This window comes from Otolemur garnettii, unplaced genomic scaffold (genome assembly GCF_000181295.1).
Source record: "Otolemur garnettii isolate 467f Iridium unplaced genomic scaffold, OtoGar3 scaffold00083, whole genome shotgun sequence".
NCBI lineage: Eukaryota > Metazoa > Chordata > Mammalia > Primates > Galagidae > Otolemur > Otolemur garnettii.
The window spans coordinates 8,542,327-8,558,282 of NW_003852478.1; positions in this window are offsets into that span (position 1 = coordinate 8,542,327).

The following is a 15,956-nucleotide window of genomic DNA, read 5'->3' on the forward strand; positions in this document are numbered from 1 at the left end:
ACAGGAGACGGGGCTCCAGTTTTTTAAAATCGGTAGTGGCGGCGTTTCTTGATTCTGCCTGGGGGTCCTTCCTCTTCACTCTCCCTGGGCAGCCTTTGGTGCTGCACTGGACAGTACTGGCGTCGAGGCCCAGAATGCAAACTTCGGCCGCAGCACCTCTATTTTGTCCGCAGTTTGCCTGGTGCGTTTTAGAGCAGTGCCTGCGCAGCGGTGAAGTAGAACTATTGACCATCTCCCGGAGTCATAAGAGAGACCATTTAGGGAAATGCAGTTGTCTGTTGATGAAGGATCAAGAAGAAGGGACAGCTGGAAGCTTGACCACACAGGCGTTTCCAATAGATCTAGGTGGTCTCTGGATCTCCTGTGCATTTCCCAGCCTAAGGTTACATTTTTTTCTGTGCTTTTCTGCAGCTATAGCACTCTGATTTCTAGCGTGACCTGACTTCCGCCAGCTCTCTGCTTTCCTTTAACTTCCTAGAAGCAGCTGATACAGTTCTAATTTCCTTTTAGAGAAAGAGGGAAAACTGATTTCATTTGACCTCCTTTTGAAAGGTGAAGAGCAGCTTAGGAAAAGGCAGGAAGTATATTAACATTTTGAAAGGAGCATTTTTGGTGTCAGGCACCTTCTCCTGCTATTTCATTTAATATTCATGACATCTCTGGGATGCCAGAGTACTGTGATTCTCTTTGGATGCTGCTGACAGAGATCGTAAGCGATCTGCTCAGGGATATCAGCATGAGAGGGGGGCGCTGGCCATTCCACTAGGCTACCGTGCTCTCCCTAAATCGGGAGTCTCAGTGTATCAACCATGTACAGTGCGGCCTCCTATATGCCAGGCGAGTCCTTTGGGGGTACAGCGTATAGCTACAGCAGGACCCTCTTAAGGGACATCACAATTTGGTAAAGGACCCTAGATCCATCATACCTAAATGGCTCTATTACAAGGCATTCTGGGCTAGTGCTTTGTCAGAATGATATTTAGAGAGGAAGGAGTAAAACTCTTGACAGGTCAGGTAAAAATAAATAATGGCTACCATTTCCAAGTTCTTTATATACAGGAAACATATGTGAAAGGCCAGATTATAGGGTCTGGTCCAGGTTCAAGGATGGGTGAGAATAGATTTGATTCACAATTGCGTGTACTATGATTTATTCCCAAAGCAGTAAAAAAAAAAAAATAGTGTAAAGGATGTAAGTGACTTAAGCATGTAGGTGGATGAACAAAGCTCTATGTCTGTGAGCCTTTTCCCAGTGTCTCCCAGACATGCTCTGGAAGATCACCAGTTTCAGCAGCCAGTGTGGCAAGTGAGGCTCAGTGAGAACCGAGAAGCCTGGAACAGTGGGCTCAGTGCTTCTTACACCCCCAGCAGGTCAGCCCAAGACACACGTCGTGTGTTGAGTTTTTCCTGCATGGACCAGGCTGCCCAGAATGTTCTTTAACATGTCCCCTGTGCCAGACCTTTCACGAGAGTAGGGTTATTAGGTCACAGGGGATGATCTGGGGATTTGGGTAAACTATACTGTAAATTGTTTTCCAAAGTGTTATACCAATGTGCACTCCCACCGACAGTGAATGAAGTTTCCATGGCTGCATATCTGTGCAAAAATCATTGGCAGTCTGGCTAATGTGAAATCTCATTGTGGATTTAATTTGCAATTCTCAGTTTACTAATGAGATTGACTGTTTTTTCACAAATGTGTTGGCCATTATTGCTCTCTCTTCAGTGAAATGTCTCAGTGAAAAATATATCTCTTTTTTTCATTTCCTCCTCATTGGGTTGTTAGGTTGTTGTTTTGTTTTTGTTTTTTTCCTGGAACCTTTGTTGGTTAAATACATAGCAAATATTTACTCCCTATTTATGGCTTCTCTGTTGGTTTGATATGAATTGTTATTTTGAAAAAACATTTTAGAAAGCACGGGTAGGCTTGTTGGTCATGCCATCATGTGACTTGGATTTTAAGAGACGATGGACGGGGTATGGGGCCATGGAGGTGCATAAACTCTTTATTTCCCTAGGAACAAATGTTGGGAACAAATCACTACCTGATCCTGCACATCCCTTTTTGTCCAAGAATCCCGAAGAAGCTAAATCCCAGATCTTTGTGTTCAGGACTTGATAATTTGGTTACAAACATTCCAACCTGTCCCTAGAAGTTCACATTCATTTAAATTGCACTTATATATCTGTAAATGCCACCAGCATTGAAAAAATTTCCATTTACTCTGTTCTAGACTAAAAGTTTGATTATTAATATCATGCTGATTCATCTCACCTACATTCTTGACAACAAATTGGCAACTGGACTTTGCTTTCTGCATGGTCATGGGCCTGCAGATTAGCAAGACCTGCTAGTCTGTGATAGGGATATCCAGAAATGTCATCACAGAGGGATATAGAGAAAAGGAGAATGAAGTGTCAGAAGAATGTCAGAGTTGGCCATAGAAGGAAATCCAGTCAGGCTGTAGTTGCCATTGGGTAAGTCTGCTAATACGCAGAGAGACCCAGCTTCTTGAACTGAGGGCAGAGGCAAGATCTAGAAGATTTAGGGATTCTGAGTAAGACAGTCATGCAGTCCTTCAAAAATTAGTTGAGCACCTACTATGCTTCATTCTAGAAGCTTGGATTACATCAGTGACCCAATCAGTTAATATCTCTGCTTGAAGTAGGCAAATTTGAAGTAGGCGAATTTTCAAGAGTCAGATAATACACAAGTAAACAAAAAAACCCCAGCCATTTCAGATAGTAATAAATGCTATCAAGAAATTAAACCAGAGGCTTGGCACCTGTGGCTCAAGCGGCTAAGGCGCCAGCCACATACACCTAAGGTGGCGGGTTTGAATCCCCAGCCCAGGCCTGCCAAACAACAATGATGGCTGCAACCAAAAAATGGCCAGGCATTGTGGTGGGCGCCTGTAGTCCCAGCTACCTGGGAGGCAGAGGCAGGAGACTCGCTTGAGCCCAGGAGTTGGAGGTTGCTCTGAGCTGTAAAGCCATGGCACTCTACCCAGGGGGATAGCTTGAGGCTCCGTCTCAAAAAAAAAAAAAAAGAAATTAAACCAGAATAATGAAATAAGAGAAAGTATCTCAGACTAGGGGAAAGGTATTGAGACAGGGTTATCTAAGGCACATCTCTCTGAGGAGATGATATGGGAGACCTGAAATGTGAGGGAGAAGAACTGTGAAAAAGGAGCCCCAGGCAGAGGGCCCATCAAGTGCAAAGGCCCTGGGGCAGAAACAAGCCTGAAAGGTGTGAGGAGCAGGAGGACCCCAGGGTAGCAGGCACATAGTGAGTGAGTGGAGTGTGGGGAGCTGAGGTCAGAGAAGTAGGCAGGCTCTGATCACTGAAGGGTCTCATATGCCATGATGAGGAACTCAAATTTTTCTCTAAAGTGGGAAGCTTTTGGAGGATTTTAAGTAGAGGAGAGAGATGATCTTATATTTACATTTGAAAAAGATCCCTCTGGGATCCCACTGGTGAGCACACTCTGAGGGACCCCAGTAGAAGCTGGAAGACCAAGGGAGAGGACACTGCAGAAGGCCCTGCCACAGCATGAGAAGGAGCAAGGTAGTGATGCAAGCTGCAACCTGGATGGACCTTGAAAAGGTTGTCGTGATGAAAGAAGCCAAACAAGAAAGGGAATGTAGTGTGTCTGCATCAGTGACTATGCTGTAATTCGGTGATTTTTACCCTGTGTGCAGCCTCACACTGGTGTGCTGTGAGAGGATCTTAGGTGTGCCTCAAGAATGTTAAAGATTATTAATTAAGATGTCTGGGCTTGGACTTGGGCGTGGTTCGTGGAGACATGACCAAATGCACCAGGAGGGATCGTTGGTAAATATGGGGCCCACTATGGTGCCTCCATCTGCAAAATGGTGAAAAACATAGAACTCAGCCAGCACGCCAATAGAGGCAGGACCTCACTATTGCCAGGCCAGTCTCAAACTCCTGAGTTCAAGGAGTCCACCCAGCTCAGCCTCCCAGGGTGCTGGAATCTGGACATGAGCCGCCACTCCAGGCCATGCCTAAATGCTTTCTATTAACAGGACGCTCACCTGCTCATTCAGTGAGCTTTCTGTCTTCTCTAAGACCACTTGCACTCTATCATACATGCTGTAGACTTAATGTTTGTCTTACCCCCCCCAAATTTAGTGTTGAAATCTTAACCCCCAATATGACAGTATTTGGAGGTGAGGCCTCTGATAAGTGATTAGGCAATGAGGGCAGAACCCTCATGAGTAGGCTTGGTGCTCTTATTAAAAAGGACCCAGAAAGCTCCCTTGCCTGTTCTACACATGAGGACATAGCACACAGCCATTTATGGAGCCTGGAAAAGGGTCCTCACCAGTCATGGAATCTGCCAGTCTTGATCTTAGATTTTCCAGCTGTCAGAAATACATTTCTGTTGTTTATAAGCCACCTGGTTATGGTATTTTTTTAATAGCAGCCCAAATTGACTTAGAAAATGTATTTTTCCAATTTCCTGCTATTGCCTGTCTATGTCCATGAAAGGGTAAACCATTTAGAAATACCACCCTATTTTCAAATTGGAAATGTACAGAAAAATTTGTGTTTAAGGATATATAATTCTAAAGAGTAAAAGTTCTACTGAGTATGGAAGTTAAACACAAACTACTCCAAAGACCCGATTAATCTATGATCTCTAAATAGAGTTCATGACAGAAGATGGCTGTGGAGCTACAGAGCTCAGTCACCAGGAGAGAAAGTCATTTGTCAACTGACCAAGCAGTTGGAGGCCTGTTGGTTCAGAAGATGGGCAACTATTATTTAGTGACAGGGTGCCTTTTGGCTCTTTCCACAAATGCCTTTGACATCCAAATGAAATTCCTATTTTATAGCTGTGTTCTCTTTGAACACTAATCATTCATATACTGTACAGTAACCCAGTAATCTTAATTATTCCTTTTCTCATCCATCTCTTCAGATTGTATACATATCAACCTCTCTGCTTCCAAGAAAATTTGTGAACTGGGAAGGACTTTTGGATGACCTACACAGTACTGAGAGATCACTCTGGGAAAAGTGCTTTTCCAAAAGACAATAAAATACAATGACTACAAGAAATGGAGGGCTGCAAACCAAATAAATCTTAAGACTTCCTGTTGTAGGATGATTAACTTTGCCCTGATAATGATACAGCAACATACATAATTATAAGAAATATCATCCTTTAGAGGAAAGGGAGGCTTTTCAAATTTTCTATAATTACTTGATAAAATTAATTTTAAATAGGTGACAGAAATACTATAATAGGCAACATTATTAACAGTTCTTCCTTTTAAGGTTGTTTTTAGGTTCACCCAATGCTAATAGCGTGGACTGATAGCAAATAAAAGATATGTATGAAAGTCCAAGAGCCATTTTTGCCTTTGTGTTTTGCAAAAGGATCTAAGTTTCTTCTCTTCAGTCTGTTGAGGTCTGGAGGGTTGTGGTGGGGAGCCTTTGGGAAAAATGAGAATACTTATCTCAGAGACAGTCTTGAGAGACGAATTTCTTTTGAGAAAAGTAATAAGAGAATGTTTTAAAAAGTGAATACAATAGCTTTTTGCACTTATAGCAATGCCTATATAGCTAGATTTTCACATGATATTCTGAGAGTAAAAATATTATAGAAAAGCAGCAATTTAGTTAATTTAAATTACTACATTAAAAATATTTCCAATTCATTGACTGAAGAATCTTTTCTCTGTTCTTTAAATTGATTGCAATTAAAATATTAATACATACTAGTGAAAGATTTATTAGGTTTTTTGACACATGAATCACACTCAGACAAAGCTGGCAGAAAAACAGATACTCCTAGACCTATGAGGTTTTATAAAAATGGAACCTAAAATTAAATGGTAGCTATAAAACTACAAGGAAAGATAAAGTAAGTTTTATTTCTGCACAATAAATTGCATAACCATTGTTTATTTCTAGCTGGTTTTCAATCTATTTAAAAATGAACAAAAACATATTTCCCAAAGGCATCTGATATTTATGAAGAAATACATTCCTTATATAGACATATTCAGTTTAAATTTTTATTGCATTTGGCCAAAGGTAATTTAAAAAAATAAAAATAAAAGAGTTGGTATAATATGATACTTTTCCAAAAGTTAAAATATTAAAAAGAGACTTGGAATAAATTTTTGAATATGAAAACAAGTGACATTTAGTTAATGTCATAAAATAAGTAGTCACTATTCATTTCATAACATCTTTATTGTCACTAATAATTTTAGCCCTGATTTTTTAAGTGGACCATATGGATATGAAATGCTGTAAGTTGTATATGTACATACATGTAAGTTATGTTGCACTAAATTGAATACTAGTTGATATTATTTTAAGAAGTTTCTGGATTAAAATTAGCCAAGGTCGAGCAATTTATTTTTTTTGTTCATCTGTAAAGTAATCAAATCCTCTTTTCTGAATAATTAATCATAGGTTCTTTTTCTATGTTTCTGCCCATTAGTGTGAATTCAGATGTAAGTCACTTTCAATCTTATTGAGTTTCAATCCTAATTTAAACATCTTAAAAGTAAAAAGCAGAAATAGACAAAATGATATATTTACTTCTCAAATAAAGCTGAAAAAATTGCCTTACCTGTGTAGGTTTCCAAGCACATCACCTCTTGTATTCTCTGTCATGCGATCTGTATGTTTAATGTCTACTAGTTCAGCTGTCAACAAATGATTTGTGGTGATTATTGGTCAACTAAACTTGCCTTGATCTCATCCTTCTTTCCTCCTATACTTTTATTCCATTTTAAAACAATCTCAAGGAATTCCCTCTAATTCTCACCACTTCATGATCACTCTGAGTCTTGAGTTAATCCTGCACTGGGAAGAGCGTTCAGTGTGGGCCGTTTGTCCCTTCACTGATGTCGCCTTCCTTCCCTTTCCTGTCTCCTTTGTATAGTTTTACTTTTTTCCCTTGAGCACTAATAGCCTTCTAATACCTTTATCTATATAGTTGTTGGTTTGTTTATTATCTATCTCCTTTTACTAGAATGAGTACTCTGAGCTGGATTTTTTATTTCTTTTTAAAATTTTTTAAATTTCAGATTAATATGAGGGTACAAATGTTTGGGTTACATTGTTCTCATTTCTAAGGTAAAGTCCAAGTTGTGGATGAGCCCTTCACCCAGGACGTGTGCTGCAGACTCCCACACTGTGCACGTTAGGTGAGAACCTGCCATCACCCTCTCTTCTCTCCTTTCCCCTTTCCCTCCCCCTTCCCCTCTCTTCAATATACTTGCGATTTTCTTTCATGTGGGCATGTACTTATTTATGTATTATTTTCACATTTATCATTTTAAAAATATTTGTTTTATTTTAGCTTTATATTGTTCTGATAATCTCAAGTTCTTGCTGGTGTTAAGAGAGCTTGTCACCATGGGCACTAAAGAATAAATGTAAATGAATAAGGAAAATAATCTGATTTACAAAACTTTTATTTACAATATTACATGACTTTTTTCCTGTTTCTTCTTTTTTTAATTTTCAGATTAATATATGGGTATAAACAATCAGGTTGCATTGTTTTCATTTGTAGGATAAAGTCCAAGCTATAGTTGAGCCCTTCACCCAGGAGCTGTGCCATGCTCCTCTATCTTGTGCCCTCTAGGGTAGTGCACCAACCCTCCTTCTTTCCCTGCTCCCATTTGAATGGGGTTGTGTTTTTCTCTCGTGTAGGCGTATGGTTGTTCATCTACTGGTTTCATATTAGTATTCAGTATATTGGATACTTGACTTTCCATTTGGGGGATACTTTACTCCAAATCCATCCAGGTAAACACAAAAGATGCAAAGAGTATCTTTTTTATGGCTGAAGAGTATTCCCAGGTATACATACACCACAATCTACTTATCCAATTGTGAGTTGATGGGCACTTGGTTTGTCCCCACTTCTTGGCTATTGTGAACTGAGCTGCAATAAACATTGTGGTGCAAATGTCCTTATGGTAAAATGATTTTTTTTTCTTCTGGGTTGATATCTAGTAATGGGATTGCAGGATCAAATGGAAGGTTTACTTTTACCTCCTTGAGGATTCTCCATGCTTCTTTCCAAAAAGGTTGTATTAGGTGGCGGTACCACCAACAGCGAGAAAATGTTTCGTTCTCTCCACATTCACACCACCATCTGCAGCTTTGGGACTTTGCGATGTGGGCTGTTACCACTGGGGTTAGGTGATAGATATCTTAAGGTGGTTTTGATTTACATTTTTCTGGTAATTAGGGACAATGAGCATATATCAACTGCACAACTAGTGATTTGTGGGAATAATAAGCAATTTTTCACTGTACAAACCATTATTTAGAATCTTCCTGGATTCTATTTCCTCTTTTGTGCTAATCCATTAGGGAGACTTGAGAACCCAGAACTGATAAAGAAAAAAAGTGTAAGTATATGGTAGAAAATAAAAATAAATGTAGAAGTATTATTAGAAACTGGGATTATCTAAGTAGGAGAACAGTAATTCTTAGAGACAGTGTGACTCCATGATGGAGAGACTCAACAATGGAGCTGGACATCTTCACTTTGAGTAATGGCAACACCACCTGCCAGCCAGAAGATTTGGGGATGATAACTGACCTCTGAAAGCTTCAGTTTTTGTTATTCATAAAATGTGGGTGTATAATTTTTTTCCTACACAACACTCCCTCTTTGACAAACCAGGCCTTCTCTCTTCTATAATAATCTCACACAGTTCAGGGATCAGTTTTAGGCTTGTGCAGGAGCCGTGGTGAAGATGTTATCATTCTCTGTGAATCTGACATGGAAGGGCCATAGAGGTTATGTGGAGAGAAGCTGGTTCAGAGTGACACTGAGCAGCAATGAGAGGGGAAGAGAGAAAGCAATCAAGATTGTTCTACATGCTGACGTGCAACCAAGCCTGAAACCAGGTCCATCCTTTGGAGTTTGAATTTAGGCAAATCAAACATCTCCATTTTTCTTTTAAGTTAGTTTTTGAAAATTTGCAATAACAACTGACACAAAATACATGCCTAATAAATTTGAATATGTTGGTGATGCCAAACAAATGGAGAAGGAAGAGAAATCTTTAAAGAGTTTGAAAACTTCTGAAGTTTTATCCTGTTTCCATGTATTTCATAATGAGGAATGGCAATGTCTAGAATAAGAATAACAGGTATAAGAAAGAGAAGAATTTTCTTCCATGAAACTTTCAAAAACCTAGACCCACCAGTTCTTCAAGAAGCAGTTGGAAAAGATTGAACTAAAGGGTACCATCGTCTTTTACTACCCAGGCTTCTCATTACAACGCCAGCTCTCATAAACTTTCTATGGTGAGGACCTATGTATTCTTCTTTTTCTTGTTTTTCCCCAGTGATAACATTTTGATTCTATAATACAATATTAAAACCAGGAAATTGACATTGGTACTATCCATGCATAGTTTCAGTATAGATATTCAGATTTCACAGATTTACGTGTACGCGGAGTGTGTGTGTGTGTGTGTGTGGGGGGGTTCCGTGCAATTTAATCAAATGCATAGACTCTTGTAACTACCAGTACAATCAGGTTATAGAACAGTTCCATCACTACAAGGCTCCCATTCATTATCCTTTTATAATCACACCACCCTGTCCTCATCCCTAACCCCTGGAAACTGCTAATCTGTTCTTCATCTTTATAAGTTTTTTATTTTGTCATCTTATAAAAGTTATATGCATGGAATCATATCACATATTTTCTTTGGAAACTGACTTTTCTCACTCAGCACAATTTTCCTGAGACCCATCCTAGATGTGTCAGTAATTTGCTGCTTTTTATTGTACCCTATTTAACTATTCCCCTACTGAGGGACAGTGGGTTGTTCCCAGTTTTTTACTATTATGAAAAAGCTGCTATGTGAACATTCTTTTGCAGGATTTTGTGTTGACATAAATTTTTACTTCTGTGGAATAAATGCCCATGAGTGTAACTGCTGGGTCGTGTAGGCAGTGCTTGCCTAGTTTTACAAGAGACTGATAAACTGTTTTCTAGAATGTCTGTACCATTTTGCATTCCCACCAGCAATGAGTTAACTCAGTTTCTCCATATCTTTGTAACATTGGTGTTATCACTATTTTTTATTTAAGCCATTTGATGGGTGTGTAGTGATATCTTGTGGTAGTTTTAATTTCAATTCCCTAAATAGCTATTGATGCTGGACATGTTTTCATGTGCTTATTTCCCATCTGTATGTCCTCACCAGTGAAATTCTATTCACATATTTTGGCTACTTCCTTTTTGGATTGTTTGTTTACTGTTGAGTTGTTTGTGCTCTTTATATATTCTAGATACAAGGCTCTAAATCTGGATGTGGTTCACTGATATTTTTCCTATATGTAGCTTTGTTTTTCATCCTCTTCACAAGGTCTTTTGCAGAGCAAAATTTTTCATTTTGATGAGGTCCAGCTTATGATTTTTTTTTTTCTTTTATGTAACAGGCTTTTGGTGTTAAGTCCGAAAACTCTTTACCTAGACCTGGGTTGGGAAGATTTTCTCCTATTTTTTTTCTAAAAGTTTTATACCTTTATCTTTTATATTTAAGTCTATGATTAATTTTAAGTTCATTTTTGCATATGGTGTGAGATTGAAGTTGAGGTTTCTTTTCTTTTCTTTTTTTTTTTTTTGCCTATGGATGTTCAATTGCTCTAGTACCATTTTTTTTTTTTTTTGGAAAAGTTTCTCATAAACTTCTAAGAACATTAAGTTGCCTTTGCCAGTTATTTTCAAAACTATTGAGAAAGTAGGATAACCAGTTTTTATTCAAAAGTCACTTTAGGATAATCAAGTTTGCTTTGATTTGATTTTACTGTTCTTGCATCCTCCAAAAGGATTTTTGCTGACAGATCAATTGCGTTTCATTACATCTCCAGAGAAGGAACAGCGGCCTCCAAAGAGCACACTCTTAGAAATGCCGTGACCTTTTCCAGGCCAGAAAGAAATTCTGCTTGTAAAAATAATACTCAAACTCCAAGGCTCCCATCATTTAACATAGTTTCTTCTTCCTCAGCAAAATCTGGCATTTACATGAGAGTTAATGAGACCATAGAAAAATAAGCATCCCAAAGTGTTATGTGGAAACTGTTTTCAAAAAGAAAAGCCCCTGTATGGAGTAAGTCAGTGTGCAAAATGTGTACATCAAAACACGCTGGGACAAACTTCATTTTCAAGAAAACATACTTAGTTTAGAAGTTGAAAATGTCAAAGGGAAGACTGTGCAACCCTGCTGCCAACTGCATGGTGAGGATGGGTCTCTGTGTACGATAATGTGGTATTTTTTTTATTCTCTCCAACACAAAGACTTTTACATTCTCAGGAGAGTTTAAGCAAGTCTGTGTATATCCCAGTGAAAGAAACGAATCCAGCAGAAGGTGACTGAGTCCTGCCTCTGAAATACATGTGCGTCCTTCTCTTGACTATCACTTAGCTGCTGGCATGATAGGAAATTCAATATGATGGCATTAATAAGATTTATAACTTTAGGTTTTCTCAGGAATATATATGCTTGTGGAATAATAATATCATTTATAATAATAGCTAATAATATTATTCTCACTGAAGAAGCAGTTGTAAAAAAAATAAAAGAAATACACTAAAATGGAGGCAGTGGTTTTTAAATTTTCTCTCACCCATGTTTTACAATGTAGTTAAATTACTTTTCTAATTAAAAATACATGTATGGTCTTCTTAGTAAAATATTACAAGAATGGAAAAGCAAGTATCCAAGTACTTGATAATAATATGAAGCTAGTAGACAAACTAATACATGCCCACACAAGAGAAAAACTCCATTTAATTCAAGTTGGGGGGGGAGGGAGGTTGGTGTGTACCCACCTTATGGGCACAATGTAAGGGTATATGGCACATGACCTGGGTGCAGGACACAGCCACAACAGGGACTCTACCTAGAAAACACAAACATTGTAACCCAATGGCTTGTACTCTCATATTAATCTGAAATTTAAAAAAGAAAAGAAAAACACATGTATTTAAAAGATCATTGAGCTATATACTGAATACTTTGCCTTTTATCATTGCATTTTATTATATATGAATTATTTCTAAAAATATAGTAAATTAAATGTATACACAAAACACACATCCCCCCAAAGCTACTTGTTATTTTTCTTGAGAAAAAAAGAGGAAAGACTTGAGAGAGAAAGGAATTGATATCAATTAAGGGCAATGTATGAACTTCGTTAGATATCAATTCAAAAAATCAATTTTATGTAAATAAAAAATTAGGGGATTCAGAAATGGATATTTCATGGTGTTAAAGAATTATCATTACCCTTTTAATAAATATAAAATTTGCATACAATAAGTGTTCCATATGACAGATTTTAACAATTGTGTTCTCCTGGTTAATAATCACCATGTCTAATAAGATATAGACGTAGATATAGAACATTTTCATCACTCCGGAGAGTTCCTTTTTGCTCCTTTCCAGCCAGTAAGCCACCACTCCTGTGTCAGCAGCCATGACTTTCTGTCTTCTAGCACCATAGAACAATTTTTCTTGGATCCGTACAAGTGGAATTGTATGTGGCTACTTTCACATATCATCACATATTATCCAATTCACCCATTCTATGTGTACAATTGAGTGATTTTTATTTTTTTACTTTTTTATTTAGTTTTTTGATAGTGGTTTTATAACTTTATTTGATGTGTCTGACAATCACAGTTAGTTCTCATCCACATTGTAGATTTCTGAAAGTGGTAACAGCTATACAGGGAGCCAAAGCATAGCACTTGTTTGATGAATCTTCATCTTCATTACGTTTTCTGGACAACCACACATGTGTACAGTGTGGGACATTCCTTCTGCCTTTGGCCCAGACAGCTTTGTTGAGTCTGGTGTCAATGTGCATGTCTGGAGTCCCCATCTCTTTCATGGCAAGTTTTCGGATCTTTTTGAGTGCCGGAGGGGCTACTTCTTGAAGCCCACTCCATGGATGCACTTGTGAATGCTGATGGTGTATTCTCGAGTCACCACCTTGTTGATGGCAGAACTGTCCTTCTTCTCACCACCCTTCTTTGTGGGCCCAAGTTGTGCGTTATGCTGGGCCCAAGTTGTGAAGGAAGAGCATGAGGGATTGTGGGAGGAGGAAAGCAATTGAGTGACTTTTAGTAAATATACCTAGGTGTGTAACCATTGCCAGAATCTAGTTTTAGAATATTTTCATTGCCCCAGAAAGATCCCGCATGCTCTTTTTTCGTCTAATCCCATTTCCACTCCTAACCAGGTAGTTAGTAATTTACTTTTTGTTTTCACACATTTATTTGCCTTTTCCCAACACTTCATAGAAATTGAATTGTACCATATGTGGTGTTTTGTATCAAGCTTCTTTCACATAGCATACCACTTTCGAGGTTTATCCATGTTGTAACATGGATCTGTTACTTTATTCCTTGTTATAGGTGAAAAATATTCTATTGCGTGGATCTACCACATTTTGTTTATCCATTCATCTGTTGATGAACATTTGGGTTTTTGTATTTTTCAGCTAGTATAAGCAATGCTGTTATGAATATTCATGTGTAAATCTTTGCTCGCAAGTTTTCATTTCTCTTGGGTAGATAACTAGGAGACGAATTATGGGGTCATATGGGAAATTTACAGATAACCTTTTGAGAAACTGCTAAACTATTTTCCAAAGCGGCTACATTATTTTACCTTCCTGCCAGCAGTGTGTTAGTTTTCAGTTTCTCTGTGTCCTTGCCAGCAGTTGTCAGGTCTTTTTGATCATAGTCATTCCGTGGCAGGTGAGTCAACACGACGTTTCGAGGCCAAGCTGTCCGTTCCCGTTTGTTGCTCTGTAGTTTTCCATTCTCCTTTTCATAGCTGCTTGGCTGATTTTCAGTTTGGAGCCATTAAGAATACGACATTATAAACATTATTAAACAAGTATTTTTGTAGATACATGCTTTTGTCTCTTTGAGGTTAATTCCTAAAAGTGAAATTACCAGATGATAGTGTAGATATAGACATTTAACTTTATGAGTAGCTGAAAGGCAAACATACTATTTTACATCCAGACAGCAATGTACGAGATTTCTAGTTGCTCCACACACTCACCAACTTTCTATGTCAACTTTTTCCATGTTAGCTTTCCTAATATTATCACTCTTTCAGGTGTGGACTTATATGAATGTTTTTCCTAAGTGTCCTTATCATTTAGGAATAATGCTGAAGTTTTTGTAAATGAGATTAAATGTATCTGGAATTTACTTCCTAAAAATCCAGTGGAGGTGAGAAGCAGTGAGTGAGGTTAAGTTAGATGAAATGAGAGACCATCACTGAGTTGATGGGTTTGTAGCTGGAGGATGGGTGCCTGGGAGTTCACTGAACCTTTCTTTCTAATTCTGTGTTTGAAATATTCATAATAAAATTTAATAGTTGGAATATATATATACATACATATGTATGTTTTAAAAGGAATTAAATATTTAAAGTTTTGAGCCAGCCATAATATTTCATTCTGGAACTTCCATGTTCTGTTCCTTAGGTACAGCAAATAACTGTCTCAGAACACAAAATATATGAATATCTTTACATAATTTCTTCTTTAAACTATCCTTCTTGTTGATGATAATATCACTGATACGTTTAGTAATTTAGTTGCTTTATTGTTCTTTTTTCAGGGAATAACAAGTTTTAATAGTGAGGAAATGTTATCATTTGGAGTGTCCCTAACATGGGTGATTCTGATAGTACTAATTTTTAGGAAATCTTGATCTGATTGTATTCTGGGACTATCTTCAGGAAAATCTACTGGGAAGAAAATGGAAGAATTATTGATAATAAGCAACTCATCTTTTTTCTCCCCTCTGAGCACCTTCGTATCTCAGGAGTGTAGGAAAATACTTAAGGCCATTGTCATGGTTTGAATGTGTCTTCCAAAAAGCATGTGTCCCAATGCAACAGTGTCCGGAAGTGGAGCCTGCTGGGAGGTGTTTAGGTCAAGGGAGCTCCGCCCTCATAGATGGATTAGTGCCGATTATAGAGGGCGTGAGGCTACTCTCTTGTGACTACTCTTTTTCCCTCTGCCTCTGCTGCGGGATGATGCAAGAAGAAGCCCTCACAAGATGCGGGGCCCTCCAGCATGGACTTCTGAGCCTCCAGAGCCATGGGCCAAATACATTTCTCTTCATTACAACTTACCCAGTCTGCGGTATTCTGTTACAGCAGCACAAAACAGACTAAGATTGCCATTGTAATCAAACTTTATTCAATAATTAGCATTATTTTCAATGTCTTAAGGAAACAAAATAACTTTCCTCAGACCATAAGTGGATAAATAAGGAAATATTATCTTGGGAAATAGACTTTTAATGTATTATTTTTTTTCTTGTCTTAGAAATGTTTTTATATTTAGTAGTGATATCACACCTGGCAAATATTAACATTCTCATCTATAATCATTGCCACTTTTTAAAATCACAGTAAGGATTCCACCTAAATTCTGCCACACATGATTGATAACTGCCCATTGTTACTCTCTGTCAGAGCACAGGCCAGGGAAAACCGCTCATTGTAAACATCACCCTAAGAATCACTAGTTTGCTTGGGACAGAGGAAAGAAGGCTGATGCCTGTCAGGAGCTCTGACAGCACATTTTCATTTCTAAGCACATACTGTGCTCATTAAAAACTTACAAAGATATCAAGTGGATAATATCGCCTTTCTTCCCAAGACTTGATTGATGATTTAATTTTGTGATCTTCTACTTTCTACTTTGTGAGGATGTGATTTCATCAAAGTCATTTTAATTCTCTGAGATGGAATTGAAGTGTTGTGTTTTTGATTGTTCATTGTGAAGTCTTGAAATTCATTTGACTCACTTTTGAATCTTATACACCAAAAAAATGGCACACTCTAGGCATCTTGAGATTCAACTTTACCCTGTCCAACTCTAGATTCATGAT